Source organism: Cupressus sempervirens, chromosome 7, assembly GCF_028749045.1.
Source record: "Cupressus sempervirens isolate cs-2001-9-10 chromosome 7, ASM2874904v1, whole genome shotgun sequence".
Lineage (NCBI taxonomy): Eukaryota > Viridiplantae > Streptophyta > Pinopsida > Cupressales > Cupressaceae > Cupressus > Cupressus sempervirens.
The window spans coordinates 257,943,500-257,953,618 of record NC_143124.1 but is presented as its reverse complement, the minus strand read 5'-3'; positions in this window follow the sequence as shown (position 1 = coordinate 257,953,618).

Below are 10,119 nucleotides of genomic sequence, written 5' to 3'. Positions count from 1 at the left end.
TTGGGAATGGAACTAATGGGGTTTGATAGCTTTGTGGTTGGATTTGGAAGCTTGGTAGAGTGGTGGCAGGGGCTGGGGTCACTTGGGAGTTTGGTAGAAAATTGGTAGTAGCTTGTGGGATTTGATAGCTTTGTGGAGTGAGGGTAGTAGCTTGTAGATTGGTATTGAGCTCCCAAGACCTAATGGAAATGATGGGATTGTGCTTTGGGCTACAGTGAACAAGCTGGGGGTGATGAAAGGTTGATTACTTGGCCCCATGGGTGGCATCCCTGTTGTATATTGCTGAGGTTGGCCAAAGATGCTAGAACTGATTTGGGAGATGGGTGGATTTGGAAGGCTAGGTTGGGGAGCAGCAGTAGCAATAGTGAAGGGGGTGAACGGTGAGCTGTTTTGGGTAAAGGGGGTTTGGGGCGGAGAGGTATGAACCAAGGATGGAGTGGTGGTGGATGGGTTGGCTTGCGGCATGGAGATTTCAACTTGGGTGGATGATGGTATGTTTGGGTCTGTTGGATCATATGGATTGGCTGGAGGCTCTTCTTTTGGCATATATTGAGGATAATTTGGATCATAAGAGCCTATGGGTGGTGGTAGCTGCCCAAACAATGGGTGAGATGGATCTGATAATGGAGGGGGTCTTCCAAAGTCAAAGGTTCCTACATTTTCCCTTCAAAAATTAGCCATGATTGTCTCTTTGTTCTTGTCTATAATGGCATTTACCAATACTGCATTTCCTGGTTGGTTCATGAAAGCTTCAATGTCAGTACATGATGGCATAGCTTTCTCTGGGCTAAAGGATGGTTGAGTGCTCAAGGGGGGTGAGGTTGTTCGATCCAAATGATAGGGCTCCATTGTTTCTTTCTTCTTGGCTAAGCGAGTGACGGGTGGCATGAAAAATGCTCGTAGGGATGAGATGCAATAATGCTGATGGATGCAAAAGGGGGAAGGCTTCTCTATGCAAATGATTTCCTAGGTTAAGGCAAAGCTATATGACAAAACCTAAGGAGGATTGGGTTGGAGATTCTAACTTCAAAGATATGTTGCCAAAGCACGAAAGGTCTGCTTTCCTATGTGCAAGCTTGGTGGTGATTGTGTCAACTTAAGGATAGACTGATGATCCTTTAGGAAGAACACGAGATTGACCACTTGTGGATCCCAACCTTTAGCTCAAGGTGATGAGGGATAACAAGTGACAAAGCTGGATTACCCTAGACAAAGCTCTGTCAAAGGGATAACCTTGGTGGGATTGATGGATTTGGAAGATTTTAGGAGTGGAAAACTTTTGGCAAAAGTGACAACAATTTTGAAGGCTTGGATGTGAGGTTTTGATTGCTGGCTCGATGGTTTGATTCTAAATGAGATGGATGAGCTAATAATGCTTAAGGGGATAACCTAAGATGATTGGCTTTTCTACAAAGATGACTTTAAAGTGAAGCTAATCCAAGAAGATGTGGAGAAACAAGGGTGTATAATCATAGAAATCATGCCTAGTTGGTAAGGCATAAGCAGGATTAACTCCTGGATGTTGGCTAAATTTGATGGTGCGCTCTAATCAGGCCTCTTGAAGTGCTTCATCGGTAGCTTTCTCCTTTGCTTTATGGAGTTTGGCAATTCGTGGGCTTGGTGTTATTTCTTTTCTCTTGGCTGAAAGTTCTTGGTATGCTAGAGATGGTTTGAGTTTAACTTTGTGGAACTTCTATTTGGGTTTGGGTTGCTCTGACATCAATTTCTGAATGTGCTTGGCTTTGAGAGATCTTGGTTGTTTTGCTTCAACTCGTTCAACTTCTAGAATAGGCAGTGACTACGCTAAGTATTCCCTAAGCTAGGATTGATCAAGTTTGGCAAACATTCATTCAAAAAATAAAAGATCAAGCAATAGATAGAAACAACCAGATAGAAGTTTTTGATTCTCAGAAAGTGATACTTGTGCCAAGGAGTGTGTATGTTCTACAAATGTTTTGATCAGTCACTTCAAACACATTAACATCCTAGATGGTTGTCTACAAGGTTGACAGTTGGTTTAGCTAAGGAGTCCTCGATATACCCAAGGTACGTGAGGCCCAAATCCGTAGATGAGACCAAAAAGATGTCACACAATCGAGAGGAGCGGTAACCCACTTCTCCTCTTTCACTTCTCAAGGGTATAAAGTTCCTTGAGGCTTAGCCCGAGTGACAAAATCTTGATCCCAAGAGAGGTGTCTTTCGATTCACCTCCCAATTCTTATACTCTGCCAGAACGTTGGAGTTGAGGTCATCCAAGGGGTGATGAAATCTCCAAGCAGGCCTCCTAAAAAGAAACAAGGTTTTGGATCCTAATCTTATGCACCCAAGATGGCCTCGAAAGATGACAAGAGGAGAGAAGACTTGGATGACCTTGGGCTAAAAAACACACTCGTTCTTTTACCAACTGACTCTTATGTGTGCTAATCTAGACTTTGCAAGCACTCATGTTTAAGAGACAATGTTCAATTCCAACTTTAAATGCCAACAAAAGTAAATCGATCGAAGAATGCAAACAATAAGAAGAGTTAGGGTCAACAAAAGAAAACTCACGCACCCAGAGGCCCTCCACGTCAAGCATCGATTAATTTTCTTTAAGGCATTCAAGATTGAGTGTGAGTTTGTTTTAAGCCCAAAACAAAAGTGTGTGAGATTCGATTTCAAGCACGCGCCCGGAGGCTCTCCACGTCAGTTTTTGTTCAATTTTAGTGCCCAAACTTGAAGTGTGATTGATTTAATCTAGAGTTTTGATCATTTAAGAATTTTGATAAAGTTAAAGCAAACATTCAAAGACCAAGTGAGTGAGTTAGATTGTGGAACATTTAACACCTTTTTCAAGTAGACCCATCCCCATAAATGGTGCTGAGATTGCAACCAATGGTTAATATTTGATGGGTGATTAGAAAAGAGGTGAGTCCAAGGAACTACTCAAATTGATTTTTGCAAATTTGTATTTTAACTTAACAAGGTTTCTTAAATGTCCAAAAATCAAACTTTACCTAGATTGCATGTGGAAAAGAGATTTGTTTTGTTCAATTTTTAGAAGCTCCAAATGAAGTGTTTGATATTGTAATGGTTAATTGATCCTTAGAATTCAAGATTGGATTTGTTTTTTTAATCATGCATTCAAGGAAAATTTGATTTTAATCCATGGAATTCAAGAGTGATTTTAGCAACATGCATTCAAAGAAAAGTGGTTAAACATTCAAGTGTTTTCTTTTGAGCATTCAAGATTGAGATTTTGTGTGTTGTTTTAAGAACTTTGAAGTGCTTTGTTTTAACATTAGATCATTCAAGATTGTTTTGGACTCAAAAGTGAAAATGACTCTTTGGACTTTGGTTTTCATTCAAGATTTTGTGTTCTAGTTTGCATATTTTAAGCCCAAAAATGATATTCCTAGATTGTTTTGATGCATGAAAATCCTAAGAAACATTCAAGATTTTGCAATAAGACATTTGTTTGGAACAAATAACAAAGCTTTTAGGACAATTTTTGGCAACCATTTAGGACGCTTAGTTTTCATGATATTTTTTAAAAGAACTTTAGTGTGCACTTAGTGTTGATTTTGAACCTTTTGAAATGGAAACTTGAAGTTCTTTTTAAATTCCCAAAAATGAAGTGTTCCTAATTTTGCATGAATGCATCTAAAACCTTGATGTTGCAAGGATGCAAATGATTAGATTGGTTTAGTTTCACTTGTTAAAAGATTTTTTCTTTCTTGCAAATTTTTAATTTTTCAATGGATTTAAGTATGATTTGGGGGTTCATTTTAAGCACTAAAAAGAAGTGTGTATGATTTTGCTTCCTTAAAAAAAAATGGTCAAGATCTCCCACAAGAAGAAGAAGAAGAAGTAGATGGAATAAGAAGAATATAGACAAGAAGAGGAAGAAGAATTTCAAGTTCTTTGTCCACCTATAAGCTTGAAAAATTTGCAAACACTATGAGATAGATTATGAGTTCCTTTGTCTTCTTCATGCTCATGTGGACTTACAGAACCAATTTATACAATCCTACCAATCACAAAAACAAGAAAAATTAGCCAAAATCAGCAAATAACATTCAAAACTTGACTAAAAAAGCTAATGAAGATGACCCATGCGGGGTCCCACCAGGCGTGCCAAAATGTATATGAGCAATGTTAGTATGCTAATAGAAACCCAATTTAAATAAAGCTTCTACAAACTAAACAAAATTCATAAACTTCAAGATAGACTAAGATGAGCTCTCAATTGAGAATATGAGCCATTAATGGACTCTCTCAATAAGAAGCTCTCTTGTTGAGTAGATTTATCTAAATGGATAGGATGTATGCTCAATATGCTTCCAAAGGCTTCAATGGATGATTGTGGATTTTTGGTGTGGATAGATGGCTTTAGTATGGATTTGGCTCTCAAAATAGCATTATAACTTTACTTCATGGATTGTGTTATTTTGCAAAGGGGAAGGATCCAATTTATAGGCAAGAGGCTTGAGGAATTGAGGGCTAAGATGCAAGGATGGGAAAAAGCTCATGGAGGGCTCAGATTGCATGAGAGGAGAGCACATGGATTGTGCTTCCTTACAGCCAATCAAGGAGTGACACATGTCACATGGTAAGAGGATGGAGGAAAGGGGAATGATGAGTCAACAAAGGAGGCTCAAGGGATAAAATCTTCATAAAGACCCTCATAATGACTTGTAAGAGCAATAAAAGGGCTTGTAAGAGTCATTTATGACCTAGTGAACTTCATAAAGTTTTATGGTTGAGATATTTTGAGGGTGATGAGAGCAATTTTGAATTGGACTTGATTAGGAAGGTTTTAAGCTTTCTTAGGCTTGTGCAAATGATTAGAGGATGAATTAGGATGGTTTAGGATTAGCTTAGGGATAGGCAAGTGGATGGCATTTAATGAGGGTGGGTAAAGGAGGAGATATTTGTTAACTTTGGCTTGGGTTAGTAAGTTTTAACCCATGTTTAGGGAATGTGACAAGGTTAGGAGGGGATTAGGATTAGTTTTAAAGACATCTTCTAGAAGAGTCTAGACTTTGGATGAGGATAAAGACTTTCTAGAATAGTCTAGAATTTCCTAGGATGAGGATGAAGACTTTCTAGAAGAGTCTAGAACTTCTTAGGATGAGGATAAATTAGATTTTTAGGAAATAAATAAAGTTTTATTTATTTCAAGGGTTTGGGTTGAGGAGATATTTATTAAAACTTTTTTAATAAACATGAGGATTAATATTTAATCTTAATTAAATATTTTGAGTTGGGATTAGGGGTAGGAAATGATGGGATTAGCCTTTAATCGGAATTAAAGAAGGATTAGAAGATTTTGGAAGAGGTTAGTGGTCTTAAGGAAATTGGCCAAGTTTTGGGCAAAAAATAAATTTTTTATTTATTTTAGGATTTTTGGTCAATTTATTAATTAAATAATTAATAAATAAGGAAATAATGTTTAAATAAGATTTAAACATTTTTGGGAGGGATTCCTTAATTAAATATTTTTAATTAAGATAAAGGGATTGAATGGCATAAAAATTAATTAATTAATTAATTAATAAATGATGATGTCATCAGGACTTTTTCAAAAAATAAAAATACTTTATTTTTTAAAGGTTTTTAGGTGTCTACAGCTAGTACCCGAATGGGATTTGGAGAAAACTTTTATGCTTGATTAGATAAGGAGATAGGAAAATGCTATCTCCTATGAGGCATTTGGTGTTGATGGACTGCAAAGAGGAACCAAATTCAATATAGATACCAAATCTCTACTAGATTGGAGCATGGATCAATCATCAAATAAACCAAATTTGATGGATGTGCAGAGCACAAAATAGGGTAACATGATTATGTGGAATCTGTAGGGCACATCTAGTATATAAATCTCAAAAGGCCATGAAGCATTTCTCATTTATGAATGAGGCCAAGGTAGAGGAGATTGAGACTAGACTTTCTAAGTCCATACATGATTACATTGATGTAAGAAATCTCTATAAGGATGATCTTAGAAAAATCCATGTATATAAGGAGAAGACTGTAGAGCTTGAGGCTAAGGTCCAAGCACTAGAGGATGAGGTTACATCTCTCAGAAAGAAACTTGCACAAGAGTAGGAAGATCAACAACAACTAGCTAGGGACATAGCTAAGGCCCCAACATAAAAATAATAATTTGGGGCTAGAGGATACAACAGATCCAAAGAGAATGAGAATTGATGCTCCACCTAATTAGGAAGGAGATGAGATAAGGGCATCTATCCTTAAGAGCTTGATGAACCATAGGGAGGACACTCTAAAGAATATATCACAATAGTCTCACAATTTTTATGTTACTTTACAAAGTGCTGAGCAATTTTGCAATAAGGAACTTTCATGGCTATCACCCACATTCAATCTATGGTGGCCCATACACATAGTTCTTAGAGAGGCTCATTGTATTGATGGCTAAAAAGCTAGATTTTCCTAATAAGATAATCATAATGAAAGAGAGTTTAGAGGTAGTCAAGGAATCAATTAGCTTCTTCACTAGTAAATTACAATTTACACAAGGTAAATTAAAATTTTTATCTAAGGGAATATAGTTGTACATACCATCAATCTTGGATGCCACTAGTACAATGAGAGATTAGTAGGAATGGTCTAATTTCTTTAGGGATATTTAGACTCAGGAGGCCATTATGGAAATTTTTGAAGATACTAGTGATGTCCCTTATAATAAATTAATTGATTCCCTATTCAAAGTAGACATAGACTTGAACAATTTTTATGTTGAATCTAAAGCCATTATACATGCTAGGTGGAATAAAGCCACTTAGAACCTAGAAGAGGTTATAACTACAGAGTGGCCCACCAAAAGGGAGATTTATGTTTGGGAAGTGGTGGGAGAGATCAAGGCTCTACCGATAAGAGGTAGCTGAGATATTACTTGGTGAGGATAGTAAAAGACAAATGGGAGTAAATTCTAAGAGCATGACATAAATTTTCACTTGCTAACTTTCTCTACTTTTTCCTTTTTTCTAATCAAACATTGAAGAATGTGTTGTATATCTCTTAGTTTCTATCTTGCCACCTTTTGTATCCATTCTTGTTTTGACATGTGTCCTCCTCCCATCTGTAGCTTGTTGCAATTCTATATATGGATTTCCAAGATGTGGAGTTGAGGTTGGCTATCTATAAAATTTTCTTATTCTTATGTCTTTTTTACAGTCCATCCATTATTTTCTATAACTATATGAATATAATAAATTTTGATATACTTGAATATATACTATGAACATCTAGTATCAATGGCCTATTTTTGAGTTATTTTCTAAGTCTTTGTTAGTATTGTAAACATTTTCAAAGGAAATTAATACTAGAAGGAGTTTCTCTATATACCTTGTCTTTGAATTTTGTCTCCTTCCTTATATATCTATAATCTTGAGATTGAAATAAACAAAGTTTCATTTAGTTTAATGCAATTCACACAAATTGTATACCTCTTACTAATTACTACTAGTTCAAAAGAATTAGATAATTTCTCTCTACAATTGATGTTGGGATTTACAAGTGGGAAGTATACTTCTAGGGGGATTGAATCAGAAGTACTAAACTTTAACCAATAAATTTTTTATCTTTAAAGCATTGTATGCATAAACATATGAAAATAACATGTAAAGTAAATGCATCCACATAAACACTTGAAAAAATAAATACTTACCCAGAATCCCTCCAATAAGAAAGTAAAACTGGGGTGGGGATGACACCCACAACTCTTCACTACTGGAACAATAAAGTTCACCTGTTAAGGTTACATATTTTTTACCATTCTCATGATCTGCCATGTGAAAGGCTTACCCTATTAAAAGCTTACAAGGATTGTTAGATCCTACCCTATTAAAAGATTTTAACACCCTATTAGAAGTGTACTTGGCTAAAGTATTTACAAAACATCCAGTTTGAATGTCACCCTTTTAAAGGCTTTATACAATGTCTATTAAACCAACCTATCTCCATATGATTTCATTCTACTAATACAATTGTTAGAAAGTATAGTAGAATGTTTGAGCTGATTACTTGCAATCTGCTATTGCTAATTTTAGATCCTTGTTCTATTCAATCTGATCCTCACTAATTTGGTATGAAATTGTTGTGAACTTGATTCTCTATTCTACTAACTGAGTCTGCAATGCTATCCTTCTTCTAAGTCAATTCACCCCTTTCACTTCCTACAAACTTTGCTAGCATTCTCTCTTTGCATGCATTCCCTTTTTGCACATTCTATCTCTCTTCTAAATTGTGGGTTTCAACATCCTTAAAAGGATTTCATGACTTAGGATTAGGTATGAATCTACAATTGAGATTCATCCATCTTTCTTGCTCAAATATTTCCATTTTTCTAATTGGTTGCATGTTGATTGCATAGGGAATCAAAATAGATTCATTCTTATCTTTTAATCCTTTGAGATTTATCCATATATTGGCTCAAAAATAGTTTACATCTTAGTTTGTGAAGGCACAAACTCTTATGATGATTCTGTGTTACTCAACACTTACTAATTACTAATGCTCAACACATACTAAATTTAATCTTGCTCGGCACTTGAACTTTGCTTGGCAACTATTAGTCACTCAACAGCTAAAACTTGCTTGTGTGAGTTAGCACTTGTTGAATTTTTGGCTCAACACATATTATAACTTGGCATCTATATTATACTTGACATCAACTTAGAAAATTTCTAAGTGTGTTGACACTCAATTGTCAAAATAATTATTAGATAAAAAATATCCCCCTTTGACATGAGTGTCAAAAACACTTAAATATACATGATGAAACTAATCTCTTTGAGTATAATTTACATTTTGTTCAACATATATACAAAACTTCAATATTGTTCAAAATTTTGTGAAGGACTATATACCTCAAAATTTTGTATCTCCCCCTAAGTTGATGTGCCATATCCTTGTAACCAAAATATCTCTGAATAGATTGATGTGCCTAAGCTAATACTCCTTGTCTTCAATTCCAATACTCTTCTTCTCTATTTATTTTATTCCTTCCCCTTTTATTTTTGCTCCCCCTTTCACATGTTCCCCTTGTAGTTTAAGTGTCCTTCTAGCTTTACAATTTCTCCTGCTTATTTTTGTCTTCAATTTCTCCCCTTTTTTGACACTTATGTCAAAGGGTCTAGACACTGATTGAATATTTGGCCAAGAAGTTCTTGTTCACTTCCATTAAAATTCTCAGAGTAGCATCCCAATTTTTTATTGCAACTTCTAGGGATTTATTTTGAATGGTTGTCTTTGTTGCAAGGTGAACTAAGCCATCTAATGTGGAACGATTGGAATCTTTCTTTAGCACATTCTCTACATAGGCTAGTTCCTTTTGAAAAATTTCCATGTGAGGGGTTAGGGAGGCTTGTATTTGTACCAATTTGGCTCTTATATTATCCTCTTCTACTATTAATACAACTAGTTCTTTTTGAGTGTGAACCGTTGTATTAAAGTGCTTCTCACTTTGAGCTAGATCTTTAGGTAGTTACATGCTTGATATCTTTAAGTTCCTCTCCAAGCTCATGATTCTCTAGCTAGTATCTTATGTGAAGATAGAAGGATCATACAGTTTTGAGTTAAATGAGAAGATATTCTCAAGTACTACCTTCACTTTTTCAATTTTCTTGGCTAGCTCTACTTGTGATAGTGCTATCTCATTGGATATTCTTTCATTTACCTTTGTTTAAAACTTCGTTTATAACCATTTCATTAGCTTTACATTAGTATCATGGTCTTCACTTTGCACCTGGTCCACTATGTTTGAAAGTTGCTCCTAATGGGTTTTGTTTCATCAGGTGCCTGCAGGCTAAATGCATCTAAAAAGATCTCCTTTATTTTAATTAATGCTTGCCTCTATTTATACTCATTTCTAAGTATCTCCTACTTCTTTTTCCTCTCTAGTGCCTCTTGCACTTTATTGATCTAATCAATGTTCATGTTTTCATATTCATACTTAGGAATGACTATTTCTTCATCTAGTGCAGGGTCTCCATAGTGAAGTACCCTTACAACCTTTGTAGAACTCAAGCCTGGTGCTGAAATTTGAAGTGGTACTACTTCAGTGCTAGACTTTTGTCACAATTTTTTTGCAGTCTTAGAGGTTGTTAGGTT